The 17,141-nt window shown below is 40.1% G+C and overlaps 1 long non-coding RNA gene across 2 annotated transcripts in view; it reads right to left on the reverse strand.

The window, feature by feature from the left end:
* Positions 1–1,885: 1,885 nt before the first annotated feature.
* LOC122172163 (uncharacterized) overlaps positions 1,886–17,141 on the reverse strand; it is an 88,481-nt gene continuing 73,225 nt past the window's right edge. Inside the window, exons 1-3 of one of the 2 annotated variants that reach the window (XR_006172213.2) lie at positions 12,117–12,243; positions 5,326–5,413; positions 1,886–4,830 (exon numbers count right to left, since the gene is read on the reverse strand). This is a non-coding gene — a long non-coding RNA (uncharacterized LOC122172163). Of the gene's footprint in view, positions 4,831–5,325; positions 5,414–12,116; positions 12,244–17,141 lie in introns of those variants that run through there. The other variant, XR_006172221.2, reaches the window with a different exon arrangement.

Below are 17,141 nucleotides of genomic sequence, written 5' to 3' on the forward strand. Positions count from 1 at the left end.
AAATGGCCATGAGAGCCTATAGATCTGCCAGATTTGGAGATGAGTCCAATGGCCTACTCCAGAGCTGCGTGACACCCAGCCCCCAATGAAAAGATTGGTGAGGAGCTCTTTGAGGGCATTCAAATGGAGATTTCTTCCTCCAGAGCTCTCTAATGTGGGTTTTACTGCAGGAGGGGATGATCCTGGCAGTTGTGAAACTCCTATTCTTCCAAGTGGGAATGTTTTTAAATATTGTGAAGGTCTTTCTTTCACAAAACATTTAACATATTATTGTTCACCCTCCACCTGTGGGAATTAGCAGTATGCAGGAATTGTTCACTAGCAGATCTGTCTTAGCAGATCAACACCCTTTTAAGATCTGGGTTCTTATCTCCTCCCATGAACACTTGTCTATCTTTTTTCTGCTGTCAGAATCTCAGTTAAATTTCCAATGAGATTAGAAGAGAGGCCCTAGAAATGATAAATGCTATTTAAAATAATGGGAGAAATATTGAGAAGACAGTGCTATCAAAATATATCTACCCTGCCTATTCTGCTAGGATTTGGTTATACTAAAGGATACTTTTTTGTGGATAAGAATAACACGTCACTGGCTTTTCAAATTATATGAAAGCATAATAGTTGCATTCTTTTCAGTCTCTTCTGAGTATCAGTGTTTCATTTTCTTCCAAATGAGTTCCTTGTAAAAATGTCACATCCCAATGCTACTCAAAGACTACTTAATATTCTTCTTTTCTCAACAGAGCTATGGATTCCCGACATCTGAGGTTTCTTTAATCAGCTCTGATGATAGCCTGTCTCCCATACTGTTTTCCTTACTACATTAAAAGAAAATACACCAGAAGTGTATTGTCCAGCTATACTGAAAGAAGAACAGGAGACATTTGATATGGTTTTAATCAGGCCACAACTTTATTATTAGATGTCTGGGACTACCCAGCAGATAAAACTGTACAGTACAGGTAACCCCATGTTTATTCCATAATTATCTGGGGGGCTTCCACCAGCTCCACCTCTTTTTCCATCCAGGTCCTTCCAGCAAATCCATTACTGGGACCTTACCATCCACGCACACCTATAGAAGGTTAAGGTGAGCTATAATAATGGGAGGTTGGCTCCCTGGTGGACCAATGATAGAAGTCCCCAACTTTCCCCTGACCCCTTCGTTCCTTTAACCAACACCCTTTTAAGTCCTTTTCCAAGCTGTTTATCCAGTCACTGTATACCTTTCCTATGCAATACCTGCACTGGACATCCACCCCACACTTATATGATAAGTTGCGACATATAGCCTGCCACCCTTCCTGCCACACATGAACAGAGCCCTTCCTGAACCCACTATGGGGAAGGAGAGAAAACCCCGACTGCACTGAGGCCAATCTGGCGGTAAAGGAAAAATTCCTTCCTAGCACCGCTAAAAAAGGGGCGGCCAGTGCAATGCCCGCAGCTAGTCTTGAGCAAACCTGGTATTTCACCACCTAAAGGGGAGGGACCATGGGTACTGCCTTAGCCTGCTCTGTGTAAAAGGGGGCCACGCACAGGGCTGCCCCTTTTAAATCCTTCCTCCCATCCAGTTCCCAGGGAATGAGTCAGTGTCGCCATGCTGGCCCCTTGTTCCCTTTTGCAACAGTATGACCTCTCCCCCACCAGCACCCCCAGCCATAAAGCACTGTTTCTTTCATTCTGCTAGCCAACCAAATTCCCTCCTGGTTAAAGGTGCATTGCCGTCAGTCTGTACATTTCTTATCTAAGTGAAACAACAAGGTTTAGTATGTAAAGTTTTTTTTCTGGAGTTTCTAAATACACACACACACACACACAAGTTTCAGAGTGGTAGCCGTGTTAGTCTGTATCAGCAAAAACAACGAAGAGTCCTTGTGGCACCTTAGAGACTAACACATTTATTTGAGCATAAGCTTTCATGGGCTAGAACCCACTTCATCAGATGCATGGAGTGGAAAATACAGGAGCAGGTATAAATACATGAAAAGATGTGAGTTGCCTTACCAAGTGTGAGGCCACTCTAACGAGACAATTCAATTGACAGCAGGATACCAAGGGAGGAAAAATAACTTTTGAAGTGGTAAGAGAGTGGACCATTTCAGACAGTTGCTACTTACATGTGTAAACAATATTCACAGAACTAAGGGTTTTGCAGAATCAGGCCTGATGATAATAAAAACAGAGGTAAAAGAATGAGGATTGTCCAGATATCTTACACAGTAATGCATTTTCTTACTTTGTCTCTCTTGTGACACTTCATAGTTTTGAAAGAGGAAAATAAAAGATAATGACTGTGATTTTATTATTGTTATTTAAACTAATTCAATATAGTGGAACTAACAGAACAATAAGCAATTGATTATGGACTGTCTATTAGTCTTTCATCCCCCGGCTTGAAATTAAATGTTAGTGATACTCCCCAAAAAAGAAATAGAGCTGGTCAGAAAACTGGAATTTTATTTTTGAAAATTGTATTCATTCCAAACAGGAACAAAAATATCCAAATTTTTGAAACTTCCTGTGAATCAAAAATTCCAAAACATCTTGATTCAGAGCTGTTGAAACATTTTGCTAATTCAGAGCTGTTAACTCAGGGTTGTCGAATCATGTTTTGATAATGTTGAACCAATATAAAAAATTGTTAATAAATATAATGTATGTCATATAATATATATTAAAGTTAATATTTTAATCTGATATAAACATCAAATCAAAATTAATCAAAATGCTAAATTAAATCAAAATATTTTGACATTGAAACAAGAAAGCAGAAATGGCTCATTTTGACATTCTCCTGCCTATATTTTGTCAAAATCAAAATGTTTAATCAAAATGTGATTTCAACAAAACTGCATTTTCAGAGAGAAAATTTCAGTCAAAACATTTTTGACCAGCTGTAAAGTAAAATGATCACTCATATATCCACTCATCTACAAGTTTCAAAGTGCTAAGTTTAAAATCATGAATGGAAATGTCCATCATAAATTAATTATAAATTAATCTTCAATGGAATGGCCTTCATCCCTCTCAATGCAGGTCTCAGGTTTATGAAAGGCAAATACTGCAATTTACAACATATCTGATATTCGTTAGCACAGGGGTGGCCAACCTGAGCCTGAGAAGGAGCCAGAATTTACCAATGTACATTTCCAAAGAGCCACAGTAATACAGCAGCCCCCACACCAGAACCCCCACTCCACTCCCAGAGCCTCCCACCTCTCCCAGCCCTGCTGATCAGCGCCTCCCCCTCCCTCCCTGCACTTCCCAATCAGCTGTTTCATGGCATGCAGGAGGCCCCTGGGGGGGAAGGAGCGAGGGCATGGCAGGCTCAGGGGAGGGGGTGGGAAGGAGTGGAGTGGGGGCAGGAAAATGCCCACCCCACAGTAGGTTGGTAGTGTCCTGTGCCTCAGTTTCCCACCTTGCGGTGTAAAAGTCCGATGAAAGAATGTCTCTAACATACCACTCCCTTTTCCATACATTATACCCCACTCACAGTTGCTTGTCCTTATCAAAGAACTAGAGTTCAAAGATGCATTCACATGGCCCCACCTCCCACACCTGAAAGGGGGCAGTGCCAAGCAATACCTCCACTGCTGCCACCACCTCTGCAACCGGCTCATTGTTATCTCTGCCTCTACCCACTGCCACTTCTGCAATACTACATTCTGAGGTTCCCCTATGTAGCACACCTCTTAGTGATTTCACTGGGTAGCAGGGAACCTCCATATGGCTACCTCTTTGTTGTGTTTCACTACCATGCTGTCCCACTACCAGCTCTAAGGAATAGGCCCCTAGACCTGCTCATCAGTGATTTCAGCTCTGGTAATCACTGAACAGAAACAAGGATGCTCAAATGAATGCAATCAGCTCTGTCTTCAAACATTGAAAAGAGAAAAAGGTCAAATGGCCTCCAGCACCCTCTAAACAAATCCACACCAACCGGTAGGAACACCTGCCTCATCTTCAGTAGACATGGGCATCTTTACCCTCTGCTTAGCAAGTGAGGTTCAGTTTAGAATGACATCCTCATTCAGGTAAGTACAGTTCTGCTGCCCTTTACACATACAATAAGGATAACATCATTTCAATACCCCTGCAATCAAATTTTAAAATGTTTTTAAAACTAATGTTAAAAACTTATATAGCACACGGGTTAAGAAAAGAGTGTCTGTACATCTGGGTATAGTGCTTAGATTATCCACAAATACAAAGTTTGTTTTTAAAGTCATAAGCTACATATAGTGCCTAATCAGCAATAACCCAAATTTAGGTGAATAAATTTAAGAATACAGTTTAGGTATTAGCATCCAAGTACATCACTCACGAAAAATTATAGAGAGAGTTGGTTGTGGAAAGCAAATATAGCAATGAGTGAAGAGTGTCCCTCAGTAATTGAGAATTTAGGGTAGGTTGTCCATTTAGAAAATACAATCAATGAGGAACGTATTTCAATTACTTTCCCGACTTCAGCTCATCCCTCCTGGTATTGCCGATGTCCGGTGATGTGATCTATGTAGATGTCCCTTGACCACCCGATGGCATCCGACAACATGAGTTGCCGCATCAGCCAAGCGTAGCGCTGACCGATTCCGCATTCTCTCAGCACTCGCTCGTTACTGGGGTCCCATGCGCCTAGGACTCCAATGATCAGCACGTGTGTCGGAACCTGGTAACTCTTAGCTCTCAAAGCTTTGGCCAGAGGGATGTATTTCTCCACCTTTCGATCTCGGGCATTGTGGAAGGCCGGGGTCCTGTTCTTGAAGGGAATTGTAATCCAAAACCAGCCAAATTGATCACCTTGGCAAAGCAGGTCCGTCTGCCACACACCTAGGCAAAGTAGGTGTGTTTATGTAAATACAGTCTGCTCCTGAAGTCTTTTCCCCCCAGTGTGCCATTAAATGTCAGGGGAGAGCTCATTCAGACTCTGCTTACATCATATAGAAATAGATTATAGAACTAAACACAAACAGACTTCTTCCTTTTGTTGAAGAATCAAATCACATTGGGCTGAATTCTGGTTTATACTAAGGTTCCTTTACACCTCTCTGGCAATATAAAGGGCCTTAGTGTTATTTAAAATATGCCCACTACCTGTTTAAATGTGGCATGGCCAAAACAGTAACTGTAAAACATGGCAGTTACCTCATTTTCTACTCCTTACACCCTGTTTAATTATACAAACCAACTTATTCTTCTATCAGCATGGCAGAGACATTATAGCAATAAGACATAGTCTGCTTTATGTATGATCAGAATAATTGGAAAGCAAATTCTCGATTTAAGAGATTTTTTATACAGTTTGATGGTTGTTGTTGATAGTACCTGATGAAGATGAACTCATCTTGATTTTCAGATCCAAAGTTATGCTTGCAGTGCTAGAATTAGACAAATCTTGTTTCGTTATTTTGTCCTATAAAGTGAAAAAAATTGACACACAAATTCTGAAGGTTAAATATGAAACAATAAGATGTCATTTTTACTGAGCAACTTTTGTAATTATAAACATACTTTGTCTGATTTTCATCAAATGTTGTATCCATATAGAATTTTTCATGGATGGGGAAAAGGCTCTTTGTTTTGAGCCTTGTATCTAAAATATTTAATTATCTTTTCTGTGCCAGTGCCAAACATTTGTATTGTATTCATGTGACTCCATCTGGTGGCTAATTTAACAATTCCAAATACGATGTCAGCATTTTTTTGTAATACTCTGTGTAGCTCAGTGGCTAGGCTACTAGACTATGATCTGGCATGTTAGAGGTTCACAGCTTGACGAGGTGGCTGTTTTCATTTATTAAAATCTCATTTTCCTCTTTGATACCAAAGACTACATTTTGATAAACTACTTTACCTGAGTCAAATGAAACATAAGTGCAATCTAATCTGTTTTTCATTCAAAAGAACCCAACTGTGTCAGAAAATAATTCACTAAAGGTTCATTATCTACACAAAACCAAAGCCCTCTTATGTATCTATTTATGTGGACCTTAACACAGTCCTATATAAATGCCTCACAAACATTCCTAAATTCATCCTCCTAACACCCCTGTGAGGTAGCAAAGTGTTATTCCCATTTTAATGGTAGGGAACTGAAGCTTAGAGCTAGAACTGAGGGCTTGATTCTAATTTACCCTAAGGTCATTTTATACCACCTTGGTCATGTAAGGAGGTTAACTGAGTGAATTGAGAAGAGTGCTTATGATTTTGCTTTACCTTGTAAGGACAGATTAACACATTTTTACCTCTTTTTTATAAATACAAGTACTATTTCATAAAGGAAGAACTGTCATTTTTTCAAAATATTGTACAGCTATGCTCATTATGCAGTTTCAAGGCCTTATTCATTTATAATAAAGCATATACAAGTAGGACACCTTGGTTTCGATTTTTTTATACATGAATCATACCTATTGTCGATCCTATTAAATGCAGACATGCACACCCTGACTGGAATGGAGTCACAACAATGACGCAAATTGAACATAAGCATATTGTATACTCTGCTGTCTGGTATAGACAGTTCCAACTATATGTGCCCATAACACGCTCTGCTTTGTTGTTGTCTGACCTGTATTGGACCTGCTGTGTCTTTGCATTGGAGGCCAGACTGAAAATGAAAGCTGCAAGCACAAAGAACAAGGATGCCTGTGTAGCTTCGCATACAGAATCAGAGTATTGAAACACCTTTCCACCCAACAGTGTTCCACGTAAGACTTGATCTATAGCAAAGAAAGTGTGCATGAAGTGTTGCCCTTAGACACAACCAAGTCATGTTGTGCCCATTCACAACTTCAAGCCAGGAACACCTGCACAACTTTGGGGATGCACCTGATAGTCTGGTTTTCAAAAGCTGTGTGCCAACAATTTTAGGCTTAGTAACATCCACTCAAGTCTCACTTGCAAGTGACAACAGCTAGCAGGTCTTTGGGGGAAAATGGGGGGGGGGGATGACCAGCTAATAATATTATTTGGCCAGATTCTTAGCAGGTGTAAATTGGTGTAGCTCCGTCAAAGCAGTAAATTCACAGATATACAACAGCTGAGAATCTTGCCCATTGGCTCCCATGATTCTGTGGAAAAATCCTGTGACTATAAATCCTAATGTATGGTAACAATGGGTACATCTACGCTGGAACTGGAGATGTAATTTCAGCTCAGGTAGACATACCTGAGCTAGTTGTTGATTGAGCTAGCATGCTAAAAATATAGTGTTGCTTTAGCAGCACGTATGAGGGGATGGGCTAGCTACCTGAGTACATACCTTGGGTCCTGAGGAGGATTGTACCTGAGTGGCTAGTCCATCTCACTGTTGGCACTGCCATAGCTACACTTCTATTTTTAGCACACTACTTCGATCAGAGTTAGCAGGGTATTACATATTCCAACTCCAGTGTGGACACGCCAAATAACTATGGGAGTGAATGGCCATAATAATAAGGGCACATAGCATATCACTTGTATGGAATGGACACACTTTCATTTACCAGCATGGAATCTATATCATTAACAATAATTTATCCATCCATGTTCTTAGAGAACCCATGCCACATTTTAGCTTACAGATTATACAAAAGAAGGAGCCACAACAGCATGTAGAATCTAACTGACCAGAGCATCCTGAAAGAGAAGAATACCAGATACTCTGTTGCTGGAGAGCCTACTGTTGTACCTAAATAATATTGTAGGAACATAAGCCAAAAAAAATGGCAGTGTGAAATATTCTTTGATTTTACTGAAGTGAAACAAAATGCTGCATCAAATAAAAATAAACAGACAAATCAATAATTTAAAGACTAATTTAAATGAGCAAAGGATAAAAGAACCAGAGGGTGTGCTGGTTATTGTGTGCTGTAGGGACTCAGCCCTGCAAAATGTGCAGTACTCTCATTTCCCTGGCAATGGAGGGTGCTTAGCAACCTACAGAATCAGGCCCTTGACTTGTGCACTGTGTTTTCGTGAAGCCTTCTCCTCTTGGTCATGCAGAAAGCTAGTAACATCATGAGGGTTTCATTCTCTTTGGTTTTTGTACTGGTTTTCAACCAATCATTTCTAATCTTTTAAGTCAGATTCAGCCCTCAGACATGCAGTTGCAGTGGTGAAGGATGGGTACATACGTACATCCAAGAACAGAATCTGGTCTTTTCTCATTAATGACCATCTTTAATTTGTTAGTCTCTAAGGTGCCACAAGTACTCCTGTTCTTCTTTTTGCATCTTTTCATGGGCACTCTTGTGGATGACAATTTATTCACACAGGTTTAGCTGTCATAAGGTTTGCAATTGTAGCGAAGAATTATAGCTACAGGCAATGTTTTCTTTGTTATGTGTTTGCTAATACAGGGATTCTCAACCTGGGGAGAGTATAGGGTTGCGTTCACCCTTGCTTTCTTTATGGCTACTTAGGAAAGTGACTCACAACACTTTTTTTCTATCGTCACATGGAGTCATGGTGTGGGAAAGGTTAAAATTACTGTATTCCTATATTGGTGAATTCTGTGAATGGGCGTGGCTTGCAATCATGATCAAGGAGGGACTTTTAAAAAAGGATGTTAAAGTGTTGTTGTTTTTTTTAAATGCTTGGTTTGATAATGAAACCCAGTTCTTGTAGTATTACACAATGCAGTTATGCCTGGTAAAATCCTTAGCAATCAAACAGATTATGCAAAGGGAAGGTCAGGTGGTAACAACAACCCCCATTATATATATTTTTTATATAGCCAGTATGTTCCTGCGGCCTGCGCCACTTCCCGCAGCTCCCATTGGCTGGGAATGGCGAACCACAGCCACTGGGAGCTGTGGGTGGCTGTGCAAATGTAAACAAACTGTCTGGCAGCCTGCCAGCAGATTACCCTGAGGGGCCACATGTGGTCCGCGGGCTGCAAGTTGTCCACCACTGGTCTAGAAAGCCCCAGACTTGTACTGGGGGACTCTTATATGTGCTGGTGTAATGTCTTCCAGACAGAGTTGCCAACCTGTAGGTTCAATCTGGGGAAAGAGTCTCCAAATTGAACAGTACGGTTGTGATGCTGGTAAAGTAAAAACTGTGTATACCAGTAATAACAAGTATTGTGTGGTGGCTGAAGATGCCCACTTCTGGTATGGACCCAGGAAACTTTATTTTAATTGGCCTATGTTCTATTTCACACCTACATTTCCCATGGTAATAAATGAAAAGATTTTTATATTTTGTATCATTTTTTATAATGTAATAAAAACAAATTTAAAATAGCAGAAGGATGCTTTAAAGGCATAGCAGGCTTATAATGTGAAATTACACCCTGGTGGGCTATACAATAAGAGGTCAGCTTGTACGCCCTGGTTCATACTTTGAGTCTAGTATTAATGGTGGTTCAAATGATTACAGCTACTGTGGTCTTGGGAATGTATTGCTGGGTAGTGAATTTAAAAAAGAAAGCACAGAAAAACAGGAATATAATGCAAATATAAAAAAGAAAAACAAAAGCAGTGGAATGTAGGCCTGTCTTGACATGAGTAAAATTGACATGGGTGAGGCCTCATTTCCTGGGAGACAGGATTAGGGAGGTAAATGGAGCCACAGGCTGGAAACAGAATGTTTGTACTAGCTAAGATAAGAGGGAACATCCAGAGAACCATTTACAATGGACAAGATAAAAATGGATACAATGAGCCTGGAATGTAAAATGAGGTAAAGAATAAATTGTGCACGGACAGTGCATGCTGTACAGGTATTGTTTCCTACAAAGTGACCAAGCCAATCCCAAAACATGTGATGCAAAGTATAGTGAATGCAATGTAATGTGTAAATGTATATCAAAGAAGAGGTTTGCTGTGTAACTTTGGTTGTGTGGTATGCCTATTCCCACCCCATATGCTTGAGTCTGATCAACTCAGGGTAGCTTTGCTGAGTGATGAGAGTGGAGTCAAACTGAGCTCCTGGGGACCCAAGTAGAAGGAGTCTCGGGGAACAATAACAGTTCTGAACTGTTGGTCAGAGTAACATAATTACGATGCCACATATGTGGGGAAGATCCTGTTATTTCAGGTTGGAATCAGTCATACTGATCTAATTCCTAAACAGGAGTAGTTAATTCTGTTTGAAATATGATTTAATATTTGGAGAAATCACATTTGGACATAAAAACTAACATACAAGTCATAGGATGTTTATAAGATGTGCTTTTCATTATCTCTCAGTGAAGAGAAACTGACAAACATTGTTTTGATGTGTTAAGCAGGGTGACATTAAAGGTGACTAATAGAGTATGCTGCCATTACAAAGTTTCTTACTGAAAGCAACAGACTATCCTTTTAAGAATACCCATCTGAAGAACACCCACCTACAGCAAAACTTCAAAGGAAGGGTAGAAAATATGTTTCAGGCCAGGATTTTGGAAGTGAATCAAAGAAATATGGATTGCATGAAACCACTAAGAAGCTTAAGGAAAAACAAACAAGCAAACAAAATGGATTCAATTGTGCAAAAAAACATTGCAATGGGTATAGATTAAAAACAAGCCATATTATCTGGGGAAAACAGTGAAACAAAGAAGGTTTTTGAAACACCCTAAGGAAAAAAATACATACAAGGACAGAAAAAAATATGTGGATGTACTAACTTTTACAGGCTAATCTCCTTTTAGCCTGGGTCCAGCAATCACTCACACCCCCTGTAGTTACTGTCCTTTGTTCCAGTTCCCTTCAAGTATCCCGAGGGGGTGGAGAGGCTCCTTCCTTAGCCAGCTGAAGACAAAATGGAGGGGTCTCCCACGGGTTTAAATAGACTCTCTCTTGTGGGTGGAGACCCCCCTCCTATGCAAAGTCCAGCTCCAAGATGGAGTTCTGGAGTCACCTGGGCAAGTCATATGTCCCTGCATGACTCAGTCTTTACAGGCCGAAGCCATTGTCCACCTGGTATCTTGCATGTCTCCTGGAAGACTTCTTATGTGGATTGGAGCATTCCAAGATGCATTGTTCCCCAAGTGTTTCCTGATCAGGTACTTAACCTGGCAAATTCCTTCCTAAAGAAGCTGACTAAATGCCTCACAAAGCTTACTTAGAAACCAAGCAAGCATAAAACCCATATTCTTAATCTCAAGTAGAAAATGATATATATGTACAAATAGGATGAATAGATATAGTAGACCATAACTTTTACAGAGATATATTACATGGAACAGGCAGCACAAAATATATTCCAGTTATGTCATACATACATTTATAAGCACACACACACCCATAAAGCCTTATGGGGTATACTGTCACACAGACATTCTGTTTCCAGTCTACTAATCCATTTACCTTCCTAATGCTGTATCCCAAGAATGAGGCTCCACTCACATCTAATTACTCAAATCAAACCAGGCCTACAATAGTGTGCCATGGAAAGTGATCTTTCTGGTTGCTTGTTTAGTAATAATTTCCTCTGGTGGTAATTTAGCTCTTCACTAGCCTAACATATGTTGGGTCCCAGTAGAGAAGAGCTGTCTTAATCAACAAGTTAGTAAAATTTATCTTTACAAGCACAATTCAAGCAGGTCTTTCTACTAATCATCATGATGGGATGAGGGTTTCCCTGAGTAGTCAGGTCACACTGATTTTAAAAAACAACGACGAGTCTTTGTGGCACCTTAGAGTCTAACACGGCTACCACTCTGAAACTGATTTTAAAGTATTTAAAATTATAATTTCACCAGGATGAGTAGGTGTCTTCATAGCATATGCAGTTCTCATTAGTCCAGAATCACTGTTACATTGTATCACAGTTCAGAGCAACTACACATACTTCCCCTCAGTGGTCCAGCAAGGGCACCCACTCTGAGGTTACCAGATCCCCAGTCATGGCCTTTCTTGGGTGGAGATCAACATGTCTCTCTCCCTCCTGACTGAAATATATCCAGGCTGCACAGTTCCCTGCCTTAACTCTGTTATTCCCACCAGAGACAGGTGACCTAAGCATACCTGCTTGCTTTCTCTTCAGAGACTGATAACAAGAGTGATTCTCAACAGTTATAAGTTATCACACAGCTCTTTTTACACAAGCCTATTTTATTTTTAAGGTAAAAGCTTTAAGGAAAACATATTAAAAACAATAAATCAACCTGCATGCATGCTAATAAGTTTATCAGAGTTAACCTGAATCCAGAATGCGGTCTCTGTCTGAAGCACTCCTTCCAATCCGTCACCCCCACCCCCAAGCGTTTTCCTTGTGGTTTCAAGTTCATCACAGCTTCAGCTCAGAACAAGCACACTCAGAAAATGGTTAGTCTCCCCTTTATACAGTTCAGGGGTCTTTGAACTGGGGTTTCCAGGAGGAGATAATTAGCACACAATGAGTTTTCCTCCCCAGGGCATAGCTTCAAAAGGGTCAATTCAAAGTGGGTGATTTGCATTCCTCTTACCCTGAGGAACTTCTTAGGAATTCCACTTCACAGGTATTGTTCCAAAAATCCCTTTGAAGTTCCTAATGCCTTCCAGACATTGCATTTGTAATGGTATGTCTACATTACAGTGACACTGCTGCAGCACTTACTACAGCAACAGATGGGGCTTTTCCGTCACTGAGGGCTTGTCTACATTTAAAATGCTGCAGTGGTATCACTGCACCGGCACCATTGTAGTACTTCAGTGATGACACAATCTATGCTGATAGGAAGGGCTCTCCCATTGTCATAGATATTCCACCTCCCTGAGAAGCAGTAGCTAGGTCAACGGAAAAATTTTCCTGTCAATCTAGCACTGTCAACATCAGGGATTAGATTGGTTTAACTTTGTTGCTCAGGAGTGTGGATTTTTCACACCCCAGAGTGACGTAGTTATACCAATCTAATTTCCTAGTGAAGACCAGGCCTGCAGTAAATTCTCCTCTCATATTCAGAGGCTGTAGCCAAGTTAATGGAAGAATTCTTTTGTCAACCTAGCAGTGTCTACATCAGGGCTTAAATTGGCTTAATTGCATCGCCCAGAGTGTGAAATTTTTCACAGCTCTGAGCATGTAGTTACGGCAATCTAATTTTGTAGTCTAGATTACCCTCAGTGGCCTAGAGAAGTTATGTACATACAATTCCACAATAACACATACACAATGGCATTTTTAATACAATGGTCCCCAGAGGTATTACAATAAACTTTAACTGAATTCAATAATGTTCATTCAGGATATTGCAGGAAATTGTCAGTCAGTCACACATTAGTCATGCTATTTCAGACCTGAAGTAGAATAATCTTTCCCACAGGCAAATATCTCCCAAGTAGAATAGTTCAACGTCCAGAGCCTACAGAAAAGGGCAGTGGTCAGAATGCTCCTTAAGGCTAATTTGTTGGACATTGTTTTGTCTGGCTCTATGCTGCAATGCAAATATCTTGTGAAATCAATATATACAACCATTTGCCAGAGTGTATGGTACAACTAAGACCAGTAAGAGATTTAGGAATTGATCCTGAATCATTTGGTGCACCAAAACGCTTACTGACTTAACGTAAGTATGGGGGAACGCAAGAAATGCAGGTCTTGGTCTCAGTTTGGTAGTCTGGACTTTTCTCTGTAAATGTACATTGAAATGGTAGCTCATGCAGCATTGCACATAACTATCTGACATTTTCTGAGAAGGTAGTGTATATTTTTTCTACATGCATTGCTTGGAATATGTTTATAGATAGTGATCATTTTAGAACTGTTTGTAGTATTAGGTTTCATAAATGTGCACTGTTATAACTCAGATGTGCATTTCAAAATCCTAAAAGGGAAAGCAACAATATTTCTGTCTCTAATTTTAGCATGATCTGCTTTTCCTCTGGTTGCCTTTCCAAACACCTGAGGCCAGACACATGAGTAAATTAGATTATGCTAAAATGCATATTAATGAAGCTCAAGCAATGGTTCCCCAAAGGGACAGTAAAACTATATATAGCTCTTTTTTCCCCTCTTGGTTAATATGCCTTTCAACACATTTAGATCCTGCTAAAATCCTTCAGTTCTAGAACAGTAAAGAAAATACTGGGAAATGATCAAATAAATTACCTTCTGATTTTTTTAAAGCGTGTAAATGATCCCCTTGTGTGGTATTCTTATTTAATGTTGGGCTATTTCAAAAGAAATATGCTAAAAATGACCTCTTTTTCATCTGTGTCCTACATGAGAAACTCAATATCAATGCTCTAGGAGTGGGGAAAAAGGACATGTTCTCCACTAGTTCCTTACCCTCATCTCTGTATTTCCCCCAGTAAAAAATAATAGCTATTATTGTAATTAATAGGAGGGCAACAACCACCTAGCATACAGTACTCTGCACAACAGAGTGGAGAGAGAAAGTTCTGGTGAAGGACACTGGGATAAAGCCCCATTCTTAAGAAAAGAGACGTGGAATCTTAAATGTCCATGCAGTGCACACAGAACCTCCAATTTTTTAAGGTCTCATGTAAAAGACTCATATGCACTAAACAGGGAACTCGGTTTATCAACCACATATGAATAATGAAGAGTCAGCCCTGCCAGTATTCAAACCAGCAGTATAGGAAACCAAGTTGTTTCAAACCTAATACACAGGCCACTAATTTTGTCGTTGATTGTGCCAGTTGGTCTAAGTAGCTATAGTAAATCAGATTATAAATGGTTGTGGGGTTGATCACCTTTTATTGGCACATATGTCTAACATCTGGCCTTGGGCTGAAACTTTTCATACTTGGCATTAGGGGAAGTAATGTGGCCTAGTTGATGGACCACTGGACTGGGACTTTGTGATCCAGTTTCTATTTCTGAAAAGCACTATATAAGAGCTAGGTTTTATTATTAGACAAAATATAAATGGGTTAGGCCATTTTTGAAGTGAATGTTTTTAAAAAAGTATGTGTAGGTTCCAGTCTATGACTAGGGCTCCTAGGCTTATAGTAAAAATAAAATAATAATAATAATAATAGACCTTCTCACTGAAAAAAACAAAACCCGTGTACCTTTTTAGAATGAGGACTAGTGTCACTGGTAGGGCTGAAAAAGAACGGTTTGGAAATGTTGAAAGGAATGCTTATGTGAAAACAGCACACTGCACGTATACAGTAGAAATGTCCACTGTCCGTGGGGGCACTTGTAAATATGCAAACAGATTTCCAACCATGGCTACTGATTTGGGTGCCCAATTTAAGGCATCTCAAGATCAGCACACAATAACAGTGACATCCAAAATCAGGGTCTGCTCTTGAAATTGTTCGCTGAAGGGTGCTGGTGTGCACAGCTCAGAGCGGGGTGATAAGAATTCAATAAACAGCCACAACAGTATAAATACAAAATGTAAGATCTACCTCTATTTAATTAAATTGTTCCTTTCTCTGCTCTCCATTTGTTTCCCACCAGCCCATTGACACTGAACTCCTTAGCGTTCCAAATTCTTGCGCCTCCCAGAATGCTTTGCAAATGACAGTTAATTGTGAATGTTTTTAAAGTTTCATTCTCAGTGTTTTGTTTTATTTTTAATTATTTTCCCCCAATTAAACATGCTAAATTCCTTTCCCTGTCCTCCAGCCACTGTTATTGGTTGAATTATTATAACACCTAAGAACAGTAGTCATGGACCAGGACCCCATTGTGCTAACGCTGCCTTCTCCACCCACACTGAGCCCCGCCCCCGTTCCGGAATCACTATGCTCTCCTCCCGCACAAAACACATCCCCTTCCCAGGTACAAGTTTGCAGCCTGATGTTCTAGATTAGCACCAAGAGTTCATGGGTTGAGAAAGTGTGCTGAAGAGGATCTCCTGCTGTTTGCTTCAGGGATGTGGGAGGTTCAGTCCAACCCTCTTCCTCCCCCCAGTCCTTCCTTTCTCTCCTATTGCTACTGCATGTCTAGGAGCAACCAGAGTCTGTCTGTCTCTTGCAGGGGCTCAGGCTCCAATTCCTGGGGTGGGGAGGGAGAGACATAGAACTGTGGGGCTCCTGTCTAAGTAGCTCTAGGATGGGGATGGCTACTTGAGTTAAGTCACTCCCTCTACTCACTCTGGGAGCCAAGGAGATTGGGAAAGCTTAACCCAGCCCCGTAACTTCCATCTTCCAGCATTAACTCTGGCTCTATGCCGGCACCCCCCCCCCCCCCCAGGGAGTAAAGGCTTTGTACAGATATAGGCGACACTGGCAGCAAGCCATGCAGATAGTGGGGGATGAGGAGAGGCCAGTTGGCAGCCTGCCCATGGGGGTGGAGTTTCCATTCCATGAATCTATGGGGGTTGGAGGCTACAAAAGGAGGTTCTATGACTCAAACTCATTCCCACGAGAGGAATATTAGTTCATGGCTCTCACTTTAGTTGCCTGGGACCTCTGACCCTGTTCGCTATGATTTACTATGAGATGGTTCAATATGGCCCTGAAAAGTTAAAACGCCAAAAATTAAGTTGACACATCATCAAGGGTAAAAAGATAAACTAATGAATTAAGAGGTGAGAAAGTGAAAGATTCATAGAGCCATGTTATGTTGACTGCACTACACAAATAGTATTTTTGTTTCCATTTTCCTTATTAAATGTAATCTTTAAATAATACTCTACATTTTAAATGTTTAGCACAAAAATACAAGATATCTAAGTGAAGGTTTTTGTAAAGCCTTTAAATTTTCATCTTTTTATATTTTAATTGTGTAGCATTTAATTGTGCAGTGTTACCATACTGATGTAATTTTTGTGGCTTTAATTTTATAACAGTTTCCAAAAGTCACAAACATGGTTTTAAAACCACACACCTTGCATAGCAAGCAAGATTTCCAATAACACAGCAGAGGAAGTTGCCACCAAAAAAACCCTTATTAATTCTATTCTAAATTACTGATCTATATGTATAGTTGTGATAACAAGTTATTGCAACTGCAAATGTAAAACTTGAGTTGTATGTTTACTTACTAATCATATATAACATGCACCTCAGCTAACACATCTACCCCAATGGGGTTGCTTAGGTTTAGTCAGATTTTCCCATTAATCATACCATGTTCAAATTAAGAGGAAAAAATCAATTTTGAACACTTTGGGGAATAAAAAAATGACTTTTGAAATAAACATATTAATTATTAAGGTCTTCCCTACATAGCTGTCCAATGGAAAAATAAAATAAAGTGTCAAACCTGCACTTTCATTTAAGCCACAACACTTGCAGTATCTAGTTGTTTAAGATTTCCATTGTGGG

Source organism: Chrysemys picta, chromosome 1, assembly GCF_011386835.1.
Source record: "Chrysemys picta bellii isolate R12L10 chromosome 1, ASM1138683v2, whole genome shotgun sequence".
In the NCBI taxonomy this organism is placed as follows: domain Eukaryota; kingdom Metazoa; phylum Chordata; order Testudines; family Emydidae; genus Chrysemys; species Chrysemys picta.